Here is a 23,866-nt window from a genome sequence, read left to right on the forward strand (position 1 = left end):
TTCCTCTCAGTTAGTGGAAGTTAGATCGTAAGAGGCTCCAGTGATTTTCCTTCCACCTCCCCTCCCTAATTTCTGTGCTTCAGCACTCTGGAACACTGTGAACTCGACAGACTAATCAGAGCAGGGAGCTTAGCAGCCAGGCCTGGACACTCTCAAGAGACTGTGTGACTCTCAGCCGTCACTCCCTGGATCAGGAACCACAGTCCTGGTGAGTGGGGGGGAGCTTCCAGACTCTGATGTATCAAGGATTCTATTCTTGGTGTCTCTGAGGCAGGCAGGAAATAAAGGGTATTTTAAAAGAAAAAAAAACATTTAAAAAAGCCTGCCAAACAATCAGAGTGGTAAGGAGTTTTAGTGTGTACAGCTGAGCGCACTCTGGACAAGGGCAGAGCCTTGAGGCTCTGCTTCGAAGCAGCCTGCAGGACTAGGGTTTGTGCTGCTGCCACAGAGGGCTGTCAGCTTTGACATGCCTAGCAAACATGCTGGTGGGAGGAGGAAGGTAGGTGAGTGACTGGGGCAGGGAGGAAGAGCTCAGGGTGGTGGGAGGGGGAAGTGAAAGTGGGAATAATTATTCATTTGAAGTTTCTCTCCCTCTGCTAACTTTTGATGCATTTCTGTTCTGAGCAGTTGTGCCATGTGCACAGCTAGCTGAGCCAGATAGAAAATCTGTAGTAGATGAGCCACAAAAAGTTTGCGAGGACTCTTCCTTTAGAGATCATTTCCTTGAGGCTGCTCTGAAACGTTAGGAGCCTCTCCCCATCTGACTTCAGGAAAACCTTATGTGTCACAGCCTATTCTTTATTCTTCTGTACTCATGGTACTGAGTAGAAGAATGCAGTGAGACTCCTTATATGGCTCCAGGGAAATTCATCGTCTTGACAAAGGAAACTGATGATTGTCTCCACAATATTGAACCCAAATATAGTGTTGTCCTCAATATAAGAAGAGACCGATTGAGTACGCTCCGGAAAGTTGTCAAAGGAATGGAATGGGGTGGGGGTGGGGTTGCAGCCTGGTCTGTCATAGCCAGTAGGGACCTTACGTGTTGTTCTTGGTATGCACACCCTCCTTAGAAGTGAAATGTCAGGTGAGTGGGCTTGTCTTCTGCTGTCAAGCCCCTGCTCGTTGTTGTTCTAGACATGTTCCATCTTACTGTGCCTTCTCGCCTTTCTAAAGTCAAGTATGTGGCATGTTCTAAGATATTAAAGGAAAAAAAGAGAAAACAAAAAACAAACAAACAAACAAACAAAAAACCCATGGTGGCTATTAAATTATTTGTCTATGTGGCATCCTCTGAAGTGAATTGCTCTTTGGGGAGGGGAAAGAGTCTTTGATGTTCCCAATATGGTTCTCATAGGCTTAAATTTCCCAGAACCACAACCCAGCCTAAGGGGTCCTTACTCAATGTCCTTAAATATTTGGGAAGAAATGCCATTTTATTGTTTTAGCTGCCTTTGCTATTAACACATTGCCAGTAGATTTCTTCTAGGGCTGAAAATGTTTTAATAACAGCTGATTTTACAGATGCATCTCCTATGTATCTGTTATGTGTATTTACCTTTGCTCCAACTGGTACAGTGATTCAGTGTATAACATTGATACTTAGCTCTGGAAGTTTGTTTGCTATATTGGGCGATTTGGATTCTTAACCACAGAACTCATGCATGCTCCTATGTCCCAAGTGCCCTCAGACACTGTGTACTGCTACAGTCACACCAGGGTTTGTCAGTGACCTCTAGAGCAAATGACTTCCTAGCACAGCTCCTGTAGTTTCCAAGGTTCATCAAATCGATTAGCTTTCGGTGTGAAACAATGTTGCTTCAATAAGTTAGGGCCAGAAAGGAAAGCCTGGTATGATAGACTACATTTCTGTTAGTCCATGTTAGTAATTATTGAACTATTCATATATATAATATATTATGGGGTACTTTTATTTATTTTGTTATTTTCTACAAAGCTAAACAATAAAATTGTGTTCTGAACTTTCAAACATGACCTAAGAAATGTATGGAGCTCAGTGGCCATCCAGAGCTACATGGAAGTCTTCCTGTGTGTGTCTCTGCTAACACACCAACCACATACACTGAGAGAGAAACTCAGTCTATACAAGCTACATTGAAGACAGCTTTGTCTATTAACACTTGGAAACAATTTATTCTCAAGAACTATGGCTGTACATAAAAATTTGTAAGCAACTTTAGGCAGAGAGTATAAACACATTTACCTAATGTTATGTCCCAAAAAATTATATTTTACAAATCTAGTCTGCCAGAGAACTTTTTCTTTTAGTTGCTAAGATCTATATGGTCATAAAAATGTTGTGGTGAACTGATGTACATAAGAAGTTAGACTTTGATTAATATATATAGATAGATGCATGTGTGTGACCAGAGAGAACATGATGTCTTTTTATAAGTTGACATAGTTGCATTCAACTATGTCATTACCTAGTATTTTCCATACTTATATAGTAAGCCTTTATAGCATACTGTTACTAATTCTGTTTTTCAGTGTTCATCTGAAAGTTTAAATTTCATTAAATTTCTGTGTTTTAAAATATATTTTTATAATATATGTGTTATAAAATGTGTTTCTTGCAAACAAGTTTTAGATGGGACTATTTCCTATATATTATATTTATTTGATTAGGCAGTTACAATTATAGACGAAAGAACTTGTTCAGCAGCCAGCTTTTGATTGCCCCATTAAGAAACTGTCTAATGCTTCTCAGCCTTCTAGCCACTCCAGTATCAAGGGAAGAAGTTCTATTTGTGAAGAAATTTGGGGAATAGTTTCAGTGGCTTCCCTAGGAAAGACTCATATTCTATATGTTACAAGATGGTTTTGGGACATATATGATGAGTATGCTAACTTATAAATGTATGTATGTGTGCAAAACTATGTTCTTGTATATTTAAATTGTGATTTTACTTAGACTTTCTAGATATTGAATTCCACAAAATATTTTTAAACTGATAATAAGCAAAGTTAAGGGGATATTTTATCACATTGAGAATGCAGTTTATACAGATATTTATGAACACTATCTACAAATGAGATGATATAACTGATAAGTCTAATGATTATCCTTGGTTAAACATACATATCAGATTATTAACATAAATTCTATTATGCCCAGCTTCAAAATATTAATTGTTCTGTGTAAGAAATAGCTTAAATTAACTAGACAGAAATTAAATAGCTAATAATTAAAATTGAGAAATATATTTAATGAATTCATTTGGTAAGAATTAATACATATATAAATGACCCAGTTTATTTTTTCTCATTCCTCGGCTACTCAGTTGTATATTAAATACCTTAATACTGCAGTTACATATTAGTGTTAGAATATCATTTCCCAGATATCCTTTCAAGATACCCAGTCAGTCAAGTCCCACTTCTCTAATGATGGTCTGAGACTGACAACAGTTTTGCAGGCAGCAGCCATCCATCACTTACCATATGCCGCCTTGAATTGAAAACCTTTGAATTGATAGAAGGTATTATATTTTGCACTTGTGTATTCCTTCCCCTTCCAAACAATGTCATATTGCCTCAATCTTAGTGGGGGAGCTGGAGGATCAATGGATAGGGAATGAATGATTATCTATATTCATTGGCAGTGAGTATCTCTTGGTTACCACAATTGAGAAACATGTCCAGGAAACAAATCAATAGATTTTTCCGTGACTGTCTCTCCTTATTAGATCTTCCAAGAGCCGAAACTGTCCCAGCCATTTACTGGGATAGTTCCTCTAACCCCCAAAGGTTAGGTCATTTCTGATGAACATAGAGGTCTTGAATTTATAGGAGTTTTCTTCATTTTCTAGAACTTGTGTAGGTAACCAGATACCTATCTTAGTTCATGTAGTCTGAACATAGCACACTACCTAGAATATTCCATGTTAGCTAGAGCTTCTACAGATTGTGCATATATGTGAATAGTCAATCAGTGGTTCTCCCTTTTCTCCAAGTCCACAGTTAAGGAACCAGTAGATGGGAGGTGTGGAGGCACAGGAATATTAGCTATGAATGCTGTAAGCCAGACAAGAGAGAGGTGAGGCAGACAGGCAGCACAATAAAGACCAGGGGCAAGAGGACAGGCAGCCAAATCATTTGCACTGTCTTAACAAGCACTAATTAAATGCCCTGTTTGAGGTAAATAATAGCTGAAAATAGCCAAGTTCAATTGTGCTGATCGATGAGGAGAGAAAATGGTAGATTCACTTGGTGCTCGCTCCTTCAGTTATTAAGCTGCAGCCCACTGAGGCATCTTCAGAGAAGGGGCATCAGTTGAGCCAGTGTCTAGTGTGTCATTTGCTGTGTGGCCATTCCAGTACCCCATATAATGCCCTGATATAATAAGCCTCATAATAAGTGAATATATTATGAATATGACTACAGTAAGAAATAACTAAATGTATAAAGTGGATTTTAAACTTAACTATTAGTGGTCAATCAGCTCGACAATCCCTAATCTGTACTCAATCCTGTTTTCTGAAAATGATTTTCCAGAACTTTTCATACGTCTGTGTGTGTGGAATATAAATAGGATGTTTATTTTTCATATTTTTAAATTTTTTCTCTCTGCACTCGCTAGTACACTGGATTCCTAAATGTGAGTAGCCAGGGGTAGGGGGGCAGGGAGGAAAGTCATTCACAAAATGGATAATTAGCCCTCAAACAGTGAGACGTTAACTCACTCAGCAGACAGGCCGAAAACTACGATGTTTTGTTAGTGACTTTGCTCTTCTTTGGGAGTTAACATGGAGAGGACATTTCCAGTAGCACAGACTTGGCACCAAATCACCTGTCCCTCCTCAAGCTACAAAATACCACCTTCACCTCCAGTTCCTTCTGGCAGGGTTTGCAGTATGACGGCCTCGTGGGGAGTGTATACAAATCACTCTAAGGGACAAAATTGTATGAGTGCCTAATCCACTTTTGAAAATGAAAGAAAAGGATCTTTTCATGAAAGGCAGCAAATATGGAAGGATATAAATTGTAATAAAAGATATTAGCACTTTCACCTCCTGCTAATTGCCTCCCTAGTCAAGAGGAACAAAATACTGTAATAAATGTTACAGCTACATCATGATCAGAGTACAAAAATTGTCTCTACATTTCAATAGCAAATTGGAAAAAAAAGAACAAATCAGGTAGACTTAATTTAGGCTTCTAAATTAGGGGACTCATCTGCTTCGTTTTCTAAGAAAGATAATGGTACCCATTTGACTGACTTGCCAGTGTTTTTTGAGGATCAGAGTATAAAGTCTGTTTCTCCATTATAATCATTAAACATTTTTTAACATTCATTCTTTTTTCATTCACAAAATATTTTTGAATCTGTACTCTAACAGTTTTTATTATAGGAGCTAATGAATGGTTGGTAAACAAATATTCATTGAAGAGCTCAAACTCTGTAGCTGACATTCTTCCAGGCTGGGATTCAAGAGTAATTAAACACAGAGAAGTCTCTATTCTCATATTATAGATTGTCTAGGAGAGACACATCAGGAAATTCATATGGAAAGTGCATAACCTGTTCGTGTTGACTGCTGTAGAAAAAAGTCACTCAGGGATGAGAAAGATGGGGCTTATGTTGTCATATTAAATTACATGGGGACAACATTTGAGACAAGGCTTCAGTGAAAGGAAGGGAACAAATTTTGTCAAGTATATTTTCAGTAGAACTGTCCAGTGCGAAGGACCTGAACAAGGGCGCTGTGCTTGAGCATAGGAGGCTAAAGAGAATTGGGGTCAGTAAAGGACAAGAAGAGTCAGGGAGGTTGTGGAAAGTTTGCTGTGCTAAGGTGAAGATACTAAGCTATAGTGAGATTGGAGCACAATGTAAGTTACTATACATTTCTAAAAGCTAGAAGAATTTTAAGTTTTCTCATCATAGGGAAATGATAATTATTTTTAAAAATGAATGTGTTCAGCTTGATTTAATCATTATACTGTATGTATATAATTAATTACTGAGACATCATATGCCCCATTAGTATATACAGTTGTATGTTTTTTATTCAGATGCTGAAAATAAATTTTAAAATGAAATCATTCAAGTACATATAAATAAAATACTGTAGATTGTACAAAAGTGAATATACCAGGCACACTGGAGTGATAACAAAGATGGCTCTATAGCAGGAGCAGATGGGAGAGAGGAAAACAGTAAGGACAGAATAATGGAGGCCATGTGATATTGTCCCATAGCCCAGGAGCATGTGAATGTGAACATGGTAGGTCTCCTACCAATAGTAAAAGGATTAAATAAGGAGAGAACAGAGAATGAACTTGGGATAATGTCACATACTGCTGACCAGGCAGAAGGGTGTTCAAAGAAACATAGATTGTCCAAACATTGTACAGCTCAGAATATCCTGGAGTAAAACATTGAGGAAACCGAAGGTAACAATGCTGGCTGGGAAGGATTTTCCCAGAAGGCCAAAGAAGGGGAAAGAATTTAGTGATGGCAGCAGCCGGGGCAAAGTTTCTTAAGTAGGGGACAGGGGACAGAGATGAGGAATGGTATCACTCAGAGTTAGTTGTGCAGTACAGAGAATAGCGTCCTATGTATAAGGGAGGAACAGTCATGGCGGCCTTGGTTGCCATCCAAAGATGCTTTAACTGCTTGCAGCATTTTGGGAGCCATTAAAAGGTTTCAAGTAGAGGTTAATAATCACATCGTGTAACAGAGGATCAGCCTGGCAGCAGAAAGTGAAGGATAGATTGTAGGAGTGGGAGAGGAGAGGCAGGGAAATGAGTTAGGGGGCACCTTAAATTGTTCAGTCAGGAAACAATGAAATCCTGAACTAGGACAGTAACTGTGGGAATAGGCCGAAAGGAGGAGGTGTGTTTAGAGATAACTGACAGAATGGACACAATTTAATAACCTCTGGGCCTGGCATGAAAGGAGGAGGAGTTCTGGATTGCTCCCAAGTTCCTGCCTTACACAACTAGACAAGAAAAGCTATGAGGAGTAAGTCTTGTAGACTGGGAAGATGATAAACTTGCTTTTGAATATGTTTAATTGTTGGGGGAGCATCCAGACTGGTGTCCAGTAGGCAGTTTGATTCAGTCAGGAATACTGGAGCTAGATCAGGGACAGAGATAGATGCATAGCTGTCTTCTGAATCATCATTGCCATGGTTGAAGCTCAAATTATGAAGTCGATATGTCTCAAGGAAAATATGATGAAGGAAAACAAACAGGATCAGACTGTTGGAGTACCGGTGTTTATGGAACAGAGAGAAGGAAGTGACACCATCATAAAACTACTATCTATGTGCCTGTCAGTGTGCTAGATACACTGGGGTGGTGGGCAAGATGAACAGCCCAGAGCCTACCCCAGAAGTACACACGGTCTGTATAAACATAAGAGGTGAGTGTTACTGTCACTGCCAATCACGGGACAGTACTAGCAGAATAAATATCCAAGTGTAACACAGAATCATACAGAATATTTAATTAGAGAGATTGTAACAGCAAAAGTTTTCTGCTTGCAGTTTTGCGATAGAGTTCATTTCTGATTTCTCTGATGCTTGTATGTGTATGTTCCAGTGTTAGCATGGGTTCAGGCTATTGGCAAAACAAGCCAGGTGTAAATTATGGTAGAATTGAAATCGATAGTGCTTTGAAGCACTGGAGTGCCCAGTTCACATCAGGGCGTGCGTCTGTGTTCACTGAAACATGGCTATCAAGTGCACCCCGAGTCATTAGATGTGTTATCCAGTGAATAACAGCATAATGATATTTTAGCAGAGCTGCCTTATGATAAATTCTGCTTTAGTGAAACCCCATATACAGAGCAATTTCTTCTGGCCGTGTATATTGCATGGCAAAGAAAGGATACCCTGCTGCGTATCAGAAGGCTGTAATTTCATTTAGGGGTTCTATTGACATTGTAAACTGCAAGAGCAGAGCTCAAGTGGCTATTTAAGTCATAGGAACTTCAAGCTAAAATTACTGCCTAGTCCTAATCGCCACCTCCAGGGCACTCTTGCCTATACATATAGGCTTTATGTTTCTATCTTTGTGTCTATAAATAATCACTCCAGGGGATGAAATGATAAGCTGTCCTAAAATATGACAGGTATCTGTCACCTTTGCAGATGATATAGGCTTAAAGGCTGAATACAGCTTTATTATTCATTGAAGGTCAAATGATAAAAGGGAACCCCTCCTCTCTTACACAGACACACACACACACACACAAATACACACACATGTGCATGAGAAAGGTCATTGTATGAGCAACTGATTTTTTCTGCTTTAAAACATTATCTACACAGTGTAACATCAGGTTCTTTCACTCGTTCACAGTAGAAAACAAGGGACTTTCCGACGATCATCTTCCAGCCTCCAAGACCTACTATCCCTTCTCCTAGTTCTTCTTGTTTAGTTGTGTAAGCCAGAATCATGGAACAATCCAATTGTTTTCTCTTGGTTCCAGGCTTAAAAAGTTACAAACATTGTCTGCTCTGACACTTTTAAAATGTGTGCATATGCGTGGGACATGTACACATATGTATGTGACTCTACGTGTCATGGTGCAGATGCACACATGAACGTATGGACGTAGGAGGTTGATATCAGAAGATTTTCTCCACTACCTTTTACCTTATTCATTGAAGCCAGATCCCTCAGCGGAACCCAGAGTTGATAGATAAGGGACTAGTCTAGCTTACCAACATTTTCCAGGTCTTTCCAGCCTCCACTTTGCAAATGCTAGAATTACAGTCAGGATGCCATACCTATATCAGAACTCTCATCTCCACACTACTACTTGAGTGGTGAGTTATTTTAAGTGCTGAGATATTGCTCTAGTCCTTGGCTCTTTTCTGATGGTTAAAATTCTCATCACCTGTTCCTGTGACACAGAATCATGGTTTACACATGTTAGAAAAAATACAGTATATTCACAAACACACATTTGTGTGCCCTTTCCACCTGGAAATGCCTTCTTAGTACAACTATGGGCTTACATTTTACCTACATGTTAATTTCCAAGAGAATGTAGATGGAATCTATCTTTGGATGATGTAAGCTTCTGACTGATTTTAGCTTTAACAAATTTCAAACATATCATCCCATTGTGGGGCCCATTCCTATCATTTACTTACTCTGGTTCTCATACATTAACTGCTTTAATTCTTCATGCCTGTTTTTCCTCTGACTTATAAAATTTTTAAGCATGATATAATATGTATCTTCTGATCAGTTCACATTGAATTTCTAGTTCAATAAATAAATAAACAACAAATGGATAACTGAGTGAATGCTCTCCCATTCCTAGGCTCTTGGTAACTCCTGTCTGTTTGCTTTAATGTGCTAACTGCTGACCTCACCTTCTACGTAGGCTGCTCTGTCGATATTCTTTGTTATCATTCTCAGCCGTGTAGTCCTAAGTTTTCATTATTTTTGTCTCCTGTCTAATATGAAGCCTTTAGTATCAATACTCAGTTAAAATAATAGGCCTGACCTCTCCATACATCCTTTGCTTCAGTCACTGTGAGCGCTTTGCTAGAGCTATACTCTGTATGCCTGTGCATGTTTCCATCCCGTTTGGAATTGGAATCATCTCACAGTGATTCATATTTTAGTCTGATGCCCTTCTCTCTAACCTTGATGCTGATCTCTGCATCATGTTATTCACATACCCTTTTCTATATTTATTACATTTTCAGAAAATATCACAGTGATAAGTGAGTAAAAATGGATATTAATCACATTGTTGAGAAGCGGCATTAAAGCACCCTGGCGGACTCTTTTGCATCATGTGTTTGTCTCCCACACTGATCCTCATGTTGGCTCTCTGATGAACATCAGAGACTGTTTGCCCTGAAATTCATCTTGGGTTCCTTATACCTGCTGTTTCCATAAACGAGTGCCAGTCATGTCCAAAGATTAACTAATGAAAAGTTTAAAAGGACCAAATCAGTATTAGTAAAGCAGTGTGCCTAATAGCAAGCCAACATAGGAAAGAGCATCACCTTTCATGGTTAAGAATAAAGCCACTGCCAGCTACATTTTAACATATGTTTATGATATTTCCTTGATAGTCACTATTCTGGATTCATGAAAAAAGTGAGGAAAGATTATAGGAGAGGTAAAATTTAAATATAGAAAAAAGTACTGTGTTGAGCTCAGTTAGTAATTGTCCTAATAGTTAACAATACTGCTGATCATCAAAAACACAATTACTGCTTGCAAGGATGGTAGAGTTTTTATAGTTGTTGTGCTAAGATTAGTAATTAGTTCCTAGAAGTATCTAGATGGGAAATCTTAGTCTATTAAAGAATGGCAGTGAGTGCTCCAGGACTCTGCACGGTGGTGGCCTGTGTTCAATGTAGAAGGCTTGGTAGTAGAATGAGCACCTCTGCTGTAGAAACTACAAGGTGAACTGGATGAATGAGATAATAATAAGTCATTTAGAGATTGGTGAATCCAATGTTATGAGTTGTGAAAACATAATGGATGAAAGAAAATTCAAACCTGAATGGAAGGGCATGTTTAGAAATGATGAATTTAGAAGTAAGGAAGTAAGGTCCATGCAGACTACTGGAGCCTAGATTTGCAAAGTTTTATGGGAAAGCTGTTGAGAAAATTAAAGAAAGACTTTGTGAATAGAAAACTCATAGGCCTAGCATAGAATGGCATGCCTCTACCCACAATGGATGTTAACATCTGCATACTAATACTTTTTTCCTGTACTTGTAGGTAACCATTTCCACTGATTAGTGGGCACATGTGTTATACCGTTGGACGCTGTTTCACATTCTCTTTATGTCTGGGTGAGGGAACTGTAGATGTACATTAGTATGTATTTGTTGACACATCTCTGCATTTACCTGTCTGTCAATGGGACTAGTAGGACATGGAATTTTTCATGGGCAAGAACTCCGAGTCAAAGCCGTGCCCTTGGTGCTGCTGCTGCTGCTGCAACTGCTGTAGCTTTCTCATTTTAGTCTGAGGGTACAGGACATCTTGTTAGTTCCAACCTAACTTTGGAAAATAGAAGTTGTATCCGATATAATTCAGAAAGACCTGTCGAATGTTTACCACTGTTCTGGTAGCCAATAGATATAGACTCTTTAAAATATGTATAATTTTCCATTGTACAGCCATAGTCTATATCTCTTTTCTGTCTAAAGACACTGTTACATTATTCTAATGTTCCATGACTCTTGGTAAATTCTGTCCTGTAAGAAATACCTCTTGCTACGTGCTACATAACTCAGTGTCTCTACCCCACTCAAGAGACATATTCTGTCCCAATAGGAATCATCAGTATACTTCAGGCTTCTTGGGAAAATGGTCTACCACCTTAGGTACTTATTTCAGTTGCAATAATTTTCTCTACTCTATTCATTACTGACCTTCACAGTCACTCTGTATATTATTTCTTATGAGGGAGGTCATATATTTTTTGACCTACAGAGAGAGAGAAAAAACCCTAGAAACAATAAACTGAATTTAAAGTTACTTCATTTACAAAAGACCAAGGCAAGCAGAGCAGACTTATATTTTTAATCTAAGTTCTTTTACCAGTTTAATTTGATAGTGGAAATTAATTGCACAATTCTTAATATCACTACAGCACAACTACAATTAAAAGATATTCTTTATAACCATTTTCCATCCCTCTCATACATATATCAGGGCACATACTAGTCTGTTCCTGAAATTTTCATTTTCTTCAACATTGTGAAATTATTTCAAAAGAGGCAACAGAAATCTGTTTGCATCCTAGTAGTGTTAACTGAAACACTATGGTAAGCACTTAACAGTGCTGCATGTGTCTTCCTAAAAGGTAAGGAAAGAGATGCACTTGCCAGAGAGAGGAGACGATGTAGTGGGCTGTTCAGAGATGCATGACAGGTCTTGCACTAAGGTGGGCAGTTTCTGTTCCTGTTTAATTTTCTTTGGTTTGTATCATCCTCATCATCCCATCCCTGAGATCAACAAAAGGCAGGCTGGTGTTCGTGTGTATCACCCCAAGCAGCACTGAAATGAGTGATACGATCAATCAGATGACAGCACGATGAAAACGGATAGAGAACCACTCTATACAGTCAAATAGTGTTGACTAAGCAAATACTTTCACAGTATTTAATTAGAGGTCAATATTGGGAGTTACTGGTTGACGTTTCCATGGGAATGAGCTGGATTAATCCTTGTTTGATATTTTGTTATTGCAAAATTACAAAAATTAGTGAGTATATATCAAGCTCTTTTAAAGGAGCATGAGTATATAATTTACTGTGAGCTTGCACTAAGTGCAGAGACAACGAAACATTAAGATGAGTTCACTGGTAAGGAATGAGGGCTTTGTGAGCCACTGTGGCCAAGATTTTTTGTCTATGAAATTGTTTCCCAGATATCCTTGATCCCTAAGTTTCATAGTCACCTATGAAATGTGTCTAATCCTTAGTCTCCCTGTGGTGGTTTGAATGACAGTGGCCCCCACAGGCTCATCTATTTAAGTCTTTGCTCTGCAGTTTGAAGTTGATAGAACAGTTTGAGAAGGATCTGCATAGTGGTCTTGTTGGAGGAGGTGTGGCCTAACTGAAGGACATGTGTAACTAAGGATGGGCTTTGAGGTTTCAAAAGCCCAGACTAGGCCTGTTTTTCTTCTCTTCGTCTTCCACCTTTGGATCAGTATGAAAGCTCTCAACTACAGCTACTCCTCCAACACCATGCCTGCTGGCTACCATGCTTCCACCATGATGTTCATGGGCTCACCTTCTGAAACTGTGCGCAAGCCCCCAGTTAAATACTGTCTGTTATGAGCTACTTTCTTCATGGTGTCTCTTAATAGAAAAGTAACTAAGACACCACCTTAGCCCCCAGAGAGCAGGAAACTTCATTGAAGAACCTTAGCCTTCCCACCTCAAACCTAGGAGGTATTGCCATGTAGGTACAAACACTTTCACACCCAGACAGGGAAAGCCAATTATAGTATGTGACATACAGAAAATGTTAAAATCCACAAACTGGCCATGGCTGCAGGTTGCTATAGAGTATATGAAACTGATTGGCTAATATAATAGAAGACAGCTCCGGCAGCCAGTGCTGCTCCAGGTTCACAGGCAAAGATGGAGAGTGTCCTGGCAGAGTTCATATTTCCTATACGCCTTTGTGGTCTCAGCATGTCTCCAGTGTAAATACGCATGTGACTGTGGCCTGTGCACTCATTCACACTTCAGGGAGGCCTGTGGTTTCCTTTTCTCCCTCCATCTTAGCAGTGGGCCGCCTGCAACCTTTTGATCAAGCTGACTTTGTACGTTATATGACTGAACTCCGCTGTGCCAAACATCCTTGAGGAAGTTGACATTTGTGTACTTTGAAAGAAAAAAAGAGAAAAGTGAATCCCAACTGCTTCCTCCTGCCCTTTTGATTAAGAGAATGGTAAGCCAGCAGGAGAGGTGCTGCTTTTAACAAGCAGGGGTGTGCGGCAACTGATTGGTATCTTTCTTTGAAAAAAGTAGGAAAGATTGATGTTAAACAACACTAATCAGAGTTGATTACAGGGACTGAATGAATTCATTGATGGGAAGGAGCCATGGTTCCAGAGACAACAAAAGAGATTAGATAATAGTCAGGGGAATCGTATTGGGACTAGTCTGCTCATCGCTGACAACCAGGAATCCATGCCTGTAGCTCCTTAGCCATTTCTTGAAGTAGGCATTCGAGAGTAGTAAGTACAGTTCTTGCTCTGGCACATCCCCTGCACTGTGCCTGAATGCCTCTTACTCTTCCTTCGGGCCTTAGCCCTCCCACGACTAAAGTAGCTCTTCATACCAATCTTTGTGGGACTTAACTTTTAGCTCTAGTTCTTCAGCACTAGACAGGTACTGCACTATCTGACAGTACCTGTGGCTTCCTCAGTGGGCCACACTCTGCCTTGCTCTGTGCCTTTTAAATCTTTCCAGTTGCATTTACCTGGTGTCCCTCCCCATCGACTGTGATTTATCCAGTTCCTTCCATCCTTCACGTTCCATTGAAGGCACCATCTCCTCAAAACTTCCTCATTTATTCAGCTTCTTCATTAAAAGGCACAGTCCCACACCTCTGCTCTCCCTTGGAGATTGATGCTCAACTTAATTACAAGTGCTTATCACTCTATGTTCTAATTAGTTGGATATTTATTTTTCCTTTTTCTTACAACACAGAAATATTTTAAAACAGAGACTGTGTCTTTCATCTTGTTATTACAAATGCTAGCAAAATATTTAGGACATATTAGGCATTTGGTTAGAATGAATGAATGAATGAATGAATGAATGAATGAATGAATGGAAAAAATCCAATATTCCCTTCATCCCTAATTTTTCCTTTTGAAATCATCTCCTAAGGTAGAAACAGAACTCAGGATGGAAATCTTTGACAATATGGATAGCATACTGGTTTTCTTTTTACTAGAATTGTAAAGGAACAGAGAAACTGGGAAATCAAACAGGTGCTTTTATGCCTCCTCCTTTTCCTGATGTCTACATTGTTACAGGCAGTACTCTGACTACAACATGAGGAAACCTGTGGGAAACTGATTAAAGTAGTGATGCTCTCATTTCTACCAGAAAGTGAGGATGTGGCTTATTACCAAATATGGGTTGCTGGTAAATGACTATTAATTACAACCTGCTAGTGAAGGCAATTTCTCTTTTAGGGTCCCCTCAAGTACTTGATACACATCATCAGCTGGATGTCACAATCTGCCCACATTATTAACCTTTCTCACATACTAAAACCATCACACAAGTGCCTTAGAAGCTTGATAAATATTACCTAATTAGTAAGAAATACTAACTTTTAATAATCTCATATACTTAAACTCCTCAAAAAGTGTGGTTTTCTTTTTACATAGCAACAAGTGGACATCCCTTGTTTTTCATTCAACACCCAGAACAGACCGTGAGAAATCAGCCTAGGCCGCTCAGGAGGGCTCACCCAGCTCTCAGGCTGAGCATGTTACTGTCACCTTAGCATCTGACTGATAATTCCTTAGGACATAGAATGGCTCCGCTGTTTTATAGCACCATAGAATTCTACAAAACGGAAAGGGGATGAGTGGGGGTATTTTGTAGTCCAACGAGGCCAAATAAAGCTTTAGCACACTCACCAAATGTTAGCTCTGACAGTGGCTAAGACTGATGGGAACCCTTTGGAGCTGAGACACCATCCTGTCTTCACCAAGCCAGTAAAGATCTCTTTAGGTTTTTTTGTTTTGGGGGTTTTGTTTTGTTTTGTTTTTTGATTTTGTTTTTTGGTTTTTTGTTTGGTTGGTTTTCTTTATTAGATATTTTTTTATTTACATTTCAAATGTTATCCCCTTTCCTAGTTTTCCCTTTGAAAATCCCCTATCCCTTCCCCCCTCCCCCTGCTCCCTAACCCACCCAGTCCCATTCCTGGTCCTGGCATTCCCCTATACTGGGGCATAGAACCTTCACAGGACCAAGGGCCTCTCCTCCCATAGATGACTGTCTAGGCCATCCTCTGCTACATACACAGCTAGAGCCACAAGTTCCACCATGTGTTTTCTTTGATTAGTGGTATAGTTCCAAGGAGCTCTGGGGTTACTGGTTAGTTCATATTGATGTTCCTTCTATGGGGCTTCAGTCCCCTTCAGCTCCCTGGGTATTTCTCTAACTCCTTCATTGGTGACCTTGTGTTCCGTCCAATGGATGACTGTGAGCATCTACTTCTGTATTTGCTAGGCACTGGCAGAGCCTCACAGGAGACAGCTATATCAGGCTCCTGTCAGCAAGCTCTTGTTGGAATCTGCCTAGTGACTGGGTTTGGTGGTTGTATATGGGGTGGATCCCCAGGTGGGGCAGTCTCTGAATGGTCCCTCCTTCCGTCTCAGCTCCAAACTTTGTCTCTGTAACTCCCTCCATGGGTATTTTGTTCCCCATTCTAAGAAAGATCAATATTTGTCACATTTCAAAAGTAAATACTAGGGCTCAGCCAGTAAACTGCTTGCCATGCTAACATGCCTCCCTGAGTTCACGTCCGCAGAACTCACATAAAGAGCCAGGCACCATGCAAGCACATCTACTCCAGCTCTCTGGAGGTGGAAATAAAAGGCTCCCAGGAGATGTCTAGGTGCTCTAGACAAAGGGTTGAGCTCCAGGTCCATCGAGAGACTCTAAATAAGTCAAATAGGTTGAGAGTGATGGAGGAAGACACCTTTTATTGACCTCTGATCTTCACACATAGACACGCATGCACAGACAGAGAGACAGAGACAGAGAGACTCATCAAAACTGTATGAAAAGCCTTGTCTCTTGTCTCTTTCCCCCCAGTTCCTTGTTTGTCCTGAGCAGCTTCCTTATGTAATCAGTTCATGAGCTGATTGCTGATGTGACCTTTTGGTGGCCTCTTCAGTCATGGGTATGCCTTCAGCTCCCCTCTCACAGAGGCAGTCCACTCACGGTTTTCAGTCCTGCCTTCCAGGCTACATCTCACAGTCTCCACTGTGTTTTGGAGATCATTCTGGACCACTGCATTTTTTTGCATATTTGTTTTGGTTGCATGGTGTTCTGATATATAAATATGTTACTGTTCATTCTGCTGTCCCCACTGATAAATTTTTCCTATCATATCAAGCTGTACTCTGCTGCATACATGATAGATGTGCAGGTTTTTCTCTGAGACAAATTTTAAAGGTATAATTATTGGTTGAAGGGATGTACCCTTGTGAAATTTTGAGAATGTGACCCAACCAGGGTTAGATCTTCTTGTACCCTATTAGTAGTATCCAAAAATACCATTAAACCCCATGATTTGATCCAATCATGTTGACAGCAAATGGTATCTCTGTGTAGTGTTAATTTTCATTTTTCCATTATCTGCTACTAAGCATCTTTTGATATAGTCTTCTATAGGATAGTTCATCTCCTTCTTTTTCTATTGACTTCAAATTTTTATTCCTACTGGCTTCTTGCTATTTATATAATACAGTTAATAATAACTATATAAGCTTCAGAATTTCCCATCTTGTCTATTTTTGAAAAATTTGCTTTTGGAATTATTTTTTTGAACATACAGAAATTTGCACTCTCTTTCGCTCGCTTTTGTGTGTGTGTGTGTGTGTGTGTGTGTGTGTGTATCTGTCTGTCTGACTGTATGTGAAATTTTTCATGAAACATGCTAGCGTATGCCTACATGTGGGAGGCTGAGGATAACTATGCATCCAGGAGCAGTATGGGTTTCCTCTACCATCATTCTTAGATCTCTAACACACAGACATATGACTACTGTTCCTGTAATAGTAAGCAAAGTTACTTCATGAGTTTGGGATAACTTTAAAGTATTAAGATTGGGGAGAGGTTTATACAAAAAGCTTTTCTCCATACCCAGTTAATGTTTCCTTATCCTTCTTTACTTTGCCTTCATTTTAAAAATCCTCTTTAACAACCCTTGGAGATGCTGGAGATACAATGCTGAGTAAAACCACAGGGAGACGCAATGCCTACTCAAAAGCTAACTGTGGAATTCAATAGGACAGGGAAATGAATAAGTGCACATATCAGAAACAGGAAGTACAGTAGAGTACTGAAAAGGAGAGACAGGCTGGCCGGAGAGTATTGCTGTGGGTTTGAGACCAGTCTGAGTTACATAAAAAGTCTTAGGCCAGCCAGGTCTACAGAACAAGACTGTTCCTAAAAAAGCAAAAGAAAACTACAACTGGATTATATGAAGCAAACAAGGAAGTGCTGCTGGGAAAGAGGCATTTTTAAGATGACAGGAATGAGAAACTCCTAACATTCAGCAGGGACCTTCAAGAGACTTATTAGAGTGACCCCTGCAGTGGAGGACTGTCTCTGTCCCTGGGGTGTGAACTAGCTATGTGACTAATAAGTCATGGCAGCCTTTGTCACATGTGTCTGTGGCGTCTAACCCTGCTCACGATTCCTCTGTGAGCCACTCTTACGATCCACCTGGAAGCAAGGCTGAAGATTGTTATCATTGATAATGAAGGACTAGTGCTGATATGATTAGGAGCTGGTGAGGTTCTTGTCCAAATCCTGTGATATGATTAACCTCAAAAGATGAATCATGGCGATCAGCTGAGGAGGGATCATTAGATAGGACTTTGCCTCCACCACTGATGTAGCATCTCCCTGTGGAGCCTGAAGAATCTGTGGTGGAGTGTTCTGCTTTGCTGCTGTCTCTTCAGAGGGGGAGCAGCGTGGTTGCTGACTGCACTTTCTTCAGACTATGATTACTGACAGCAATATTCTCTGACTGACACATTCTTCCATGACCCAAGCCTGCTCACATCCGCAAATGCTGCCTCACTATCCCCTTTTGCAGACAAGATGACTGAGTATCCCTAGCGAGCAATAACCTTTGTGGTTATGCTGTTTACTCTGCTTAAAATGACTTTTTTAATCTATTTTTTTGAAATACTAAGAATCCTTCAATACTTAGCCTAAAGCATGATCCATCTGGAATCTCCATTTACTAGCCATTTTGTGAAACCATGAACCACATCTGTTTTCATCTGTTTATTTAAAGGATCTAGCTATTTTGCTATCAGTTGTCACTCATCTTTATCTTTATAAATAATATAACATCAAGAAAAGAGCATAGAAATAGGAATATAGGCAAGAGGAAAGTGAAGGTAATTTGAGTATATTCTGTTAACTGCTTATGACAAAATATTAAATACAATTCAGGTGTGCCTTGTTTGAACCTTTTTAGTCCCAGAGGCTCTCTGATGGCTTCCTGAATTCCCAGAGTGTACAGGGAAGAGTATGTGGAGGGATCATGGGTCAAGTTCTTCTTTTAGAATGTATGAGAGTGATTTTGCGCTAATAACCCCAGGATAACTCATAAAAGTGTATCTTACTCTCTCTCTCTCTCTCTCTCTCTCTCTCTCTCCCTCTCAACCCCCCCCCCATATAATAGAATTGAATACAGTTTCCCACAATAACTCTAAAGATAATAAAGTGGAGCAAAGGCTATGTTAGGACCTCGTGCAATGTTAGGACCTCGTTTGCACAAGGCCCTGGGTTAGATGCCTAGTACCACCTGCAATATCAAAACTATGATATAAAAACAGGAAGACTAAGTGTTTAAGGTCATCCTTGACTACATAGTGAGTTGGAGCCAGTGTGGGCTACCTGAGACCCTGCTTCATCTCAACCCACTCCCAAGAAAAAAAGATGAGAAAATTAATACATTTAATTTAGCTTTTATACCCCAATAAGTTTTATTTGCTATTTTCAAACATTACTTTTTCTCAAGGTCTGTTTAGCAGATGGTTTATTTTATAAACTCTATTCTTTCTAGATATGTTCCATAAATAAAAGGATGTTCTGAGAGCAAGAAAAGTTAAGGAATTAACTTATATGGAAGTCTAGATGTCCTAAAGTGCAGCAGGTTGCTGGCATCCGGTGCATTATGGGAGTATAAGCTTCACCCAAGTCAGTAACCTGACACACTCATATCTGATGAGACCAAAGAAAGAAAATAGCTCTTCAGTCCCCGAGTCGGGTTCAGTTATGAGTTGAAGGTGAAGTCAGAACTATTTAAGGTTTTGTTTTATTTATAGGCCTCACTATTAAGTGTAAGGTTTCTAAGAAAGTGGAAGACAGCGTTCCCAGCCCCGAAGCTTCTCACGGAATGAGTAAGCCAGTGCAAGGATCCTCAGTGCACATGACTGAGAGTTGTAACAAACATGCAAAGTAGAGCACTTGGGACATTGTGAGCCTGGCCTGATGGGAGTTCTCTGTGGGCCAGGGCCTCAGTGAAGGCCTGCTGATGCAGAAATGTCCCAGTGAGCCTTGGAACTGGACAAGAGCAAAGGAAATTCTCCTGGAAACTGCTGGGATAAGTTAGGAGTTAGCAGAATAAGGAACCTGTGGGAAGGCATCAAGGAAGACCTAAGAGTATTGCCAGCCCACAGACGACTCCCAGCAGTCCCCCAAGACCCAGCCTCTGTCTGAACCCTGTCTACCACCAGGAGCCATCACAGGTCCCATTGTTTTACTGTGTAATTGCTCTGCGATTCGATAATAGAAGTGCGGCCTATACATTTTCATAATCACCTCCAGAGCACATCCATTATTCAAAAGAAAAGCTTGTGTGAGAATGATAATCTTTATTTTAGGTATACTAAGTACTGTTATCATATTAGCTCATTGGGTTCCCACAATAAACCTCTTTGATAGGTGCTATCCATTGCAGAGGTAAGGAAAATGGAGTCCTCAAGAAATTTTACATTTTATTTGGAATCCTATAAACTGTACTGTCTCACTTTTTATCTCGGTTTCTCTCTCTTACACAGAGAGAGAGAGAGGTGAGGAGGAAAGAGAGGGGAGGGAGAAGTGAGGGAGAAACAGAGAGAGAACACATATGTGCTACAGGCATAGTCTAGGTTGAGAAGTCCCCAACACTGAAGTGATGGATGGTGTCTAGAAGTGTGAATGGGAATAGCACATAGAGCCTTTTCCCACATTCCAAACCACCTATAGGATGGAGAGGCTTTTTGTTTTTTACCCCTGACTGAAAAGGGAGAAGGCACTTTGCAAACTAGCCACACTCTACCACAAATACAAGAATATTATTACAGGAGAAATTACAAGGTCTTTTTATTTTTTAGACTTTATGCTCATCCAACTTTCTATTAACAATTGCATTTAGATAACTTATTTTTGAGATGTTCAAAAATATTACATATTAAAGTTTCCAGCATAGAAAAAGTAACAAAAGAAAACCATACCTTATAGCCTTGCCAGCCAGGTAACTCAAACATATGATTGAAAAACAACAGAAAAAAAATACATAAGTAGTATATATTTTATATGTATATATATATATAAGTATACCTATATATGTGTTTATTATATGTGATAATACACATATATTAATATACTTATATATTTATAAGTATACTTATATATATATGTACATATATATATATATATATATATACTTTCATCTATTTATATATATGATTGGCCCTACAATATCTTTTAAAATACAAGTGTCTTCTATATCACATCAGAAAAAAATGTTTATGTATTTGCCAATATATAAATGTTCCCTCATTTATTTAAATAACAGTGATTATGCCATATATAATTTCTTACAATTTTAACATGTAATTTTTTTTGCCCATCTCAAATGACATAATGGGAAAATTAACAGCCTTTTTAGAGCAATTGTTGGATTTTGTCCTAAAATAGTCCCAAGCCTCTCTGTTTATGGTATGGTCACAGAAGAAAATACTGTCCATGAAAGTACAAATGTATGTACATGTGTGAAATATCACAGGAATTTACCATAATTCTTAATGCGATATAACATGTCAGGGTGGCTACAGGTGAAGCAGATAATGTGTCTTTGTAATCCTGGGTGGACTATGGACTCACATGGAAGTTGGCGGAGTTCTGGAGAGTTTTAATGCTGTCGCTGATTACAGTGTCTAAGATTTTACTGCAATTTTCATCTGAGTTAAAACAGATTTTTGTCTTCAAAATAAAAGCCTTTTAAAAAAAATAAAAAAGAGGGGGGGGGATAATTACTTTTCCCATGTCAGAAAATCTGAATCCTTCCATTTTATCTCCTAACATGAGAAAGAAAGGCACTAAAAAACTGGAAAGTTGAAGCAAAAACAAAACCTTTGCTGAGTGTTCCAGCTTCAGACTTTTATTCTTAGAGTGCCCGATGAGATCCTAAGCACTCAAGGCAGAGAGGAGATGCAGATGCAAAAGAATATTTATACCAAGGCTTACTACTTATAATTCTTATAATTCTAGTTAAAAAGCAGTTGAGGCTTTGAGAAGCTATTTTGCTGCAGATTGTTTAAAATCTGCCCATAGACTTTTCATTAAAGAAGAATTTTGTTTGTGGGCATTGGTGTGATTGATCTAAATAAATGTGGAAGTTGTACATATCTGATACAGAGAAATAAATGAACAGGCAAACCACATTCTAACCTTGAAAGTGTGACTGCTTTTAATGACACAATGTATTAAGGTCAAGAGAAGGTGCCCTCGGCAGATGGAAGACTTTGAAAGTGAAAAGCCCTCATTTCCATTTAAAATGTGTTGAGTGGCACATGGCTTCTAAGGAATAAGTAGTTGATACAGTTAGAACCTTTCCTCATGTCTGTTATCAGGTGTCAAGTCCTACCTTTACCTAATGCATTTCCCAAACAGATGTTTGCAATGGGAGGACGGGGCAAAAGCTGAAGGGGTAAACCCAGTAGGTGTCACGCCTCTCTGTGGGACACTGGAAAAGGAACTGTCAGAGACACACCCGAGGCTTGGCAAGCAATAGATTCTGTACAGCCTTGATTTGTAGCCTTTCATATCCATTAAGATCTGTTTAAGAGGCCATTCCTGTGATTGTGTCCGGAGTTCCTTACTATATTTTATCTAGAATTTGGTTTCTGGCTGAATTCAGCATTATTTGCATTTGAACCCATACTTCATTCAAGAATAGTTTGTCAGAACTGTTCTGCTATACGCATCTCACTTAACTTTTTAAATGTACACAATGAAATGATTAAAGGTGCTGCCTTCTTAGGTAGCACCGTGCTTCTGGGAGACTTGCTCTCACATCCTTTGTGAAGATCTTTGATTGAGCTTTACAGATGAGGTGCCATGTGCCTTCCTGTCAGCTTTATGGAAGCAATTTTTTCATTTCTTTACCTACTTCTCATTCTGTGCTCTTTCTTCTTGCTCTTCCATTCTCTCTCTGTTTCATGAAAATTCATTTATCTGTGACATTTAAAGGCTCTGTCTGAGAGGTGTCTGGAGCTGTGGCCGGCTGTGTACATCAATAGCTTCTTAGGGTCTGGCACTCTGTCAATATTTGGGGGCCTTGATAACCGCACTTAACTGCAGAGCCTGCCAGCCATCATGCTCTTAGTGCCTCTGGAACAAGTCCGGATGAGTGGATATTAGCATGTCAGGTCTTTCACAACTGGCGACATGTGGTAGACAGTATGCAAGCATCTTCCGTGTGCCTTCTGCACCTTTCAGTGCTCCTTGTTTATATGATGTCATTTTCTACTATATATAAAACATGGGTCTTCTGAAGGTACTCTTGTCAAAACCAAAATAAAAGACATCATTGTACAATCCGGGTGAGATAATGATATATTGACATTATATTTTTAAGCTCCGTTCTAACACTGAATCATATATTAGTTAATTTTATTATATGTAAATTACATTTTTAAAGGGCTGACTTTAAAACCCAAAATTATGTGATATTTGGTCCAGAGTTATTGCTGTCTTATAATATAAATATATTTTATCACATATTTCTAAAGCTGATGCTTCTTTATGAAGCATCTATCCTTAGTGTTTTACATGTTTTGATAGATATTTATCTACATGAAAAAGAGACATTAGTGAATTTGAGAGATAAGTCTGTTTGATAAAATTCAAGCTATATGCAGTTTCAAATATTTTGCAGTTGCCTTTGCTGTTTAATCAAAATGGGTCATTTATTTATACATTGAATCATGAAGATATCATTATATCAACTTTCACATGACCTATCTTAAATTGTACAGTAACCTTTTAAGGTCTGTGAGAGAGAGCAGAATTAGTGTGACATCTTAGTTATTGAACTATTATGTATTACTGGCCCATTATGTAACCTTTGGATATTGCTTGAGGTGAGATTACTTCAGGAATTGAACTTTCAAGAAGGGGATGAAGAAGATAGGAGTTGAACAGATGTCAGTCCTTTCCTAGATATTTATTTACAACCTAATAGAAGTATGATTGACTTTGCCAAATTGCAAAGGTTTTAGGTCATGTTCAGATGAAATAATGTAGGTTTCTAGCTATCCAAGAGAATAATTGCCTTAAGTCCTTAATGCTCTTTG

At 39.2% G+C, this 23,866-nt stretch overlaps 1 protein-coding gene across 48 annotated transcripts in view; it reads left to right on the top strand.

Moving 5' to 3' along the window:
• Zbtb20 (zinc finger and BTB domain containing 20) overlaps positions 1–23,866 on the top strand; it is a 758,704-nt gene that overhangs the window by 488,076 nt on the left and 246,762 nt on the right. For 3 of the 48 annotated variants that reach the window (XM_006522414.3, XM_011245988.3, XM_006522412.4), the window contains exon 1: positions 134–208. The exons of the other annotated variants lie outside the window; for them this stretch is intronic. The gene's annotated coding sequence lies outside the window, so the exon portion shown is untranslated. Of the gene's footprint in view, positions 1–133; positions 209–23,866 lie in introns of those variants that run through there. 48 annotated transcript variants of the gene reach the window in all.

Source organism: Mus musculus, chromosome 16, assembly GCF_000001635.26.
Source record: "Mus musculus strain C57BL/6J chromosome 16, GRCm38.p6 C57BL/6J".
NCBI lineage: Eukaryota > Metazoa > Chordata > Mammalia > Rodentia > Muridae > Mus > Mus musculus.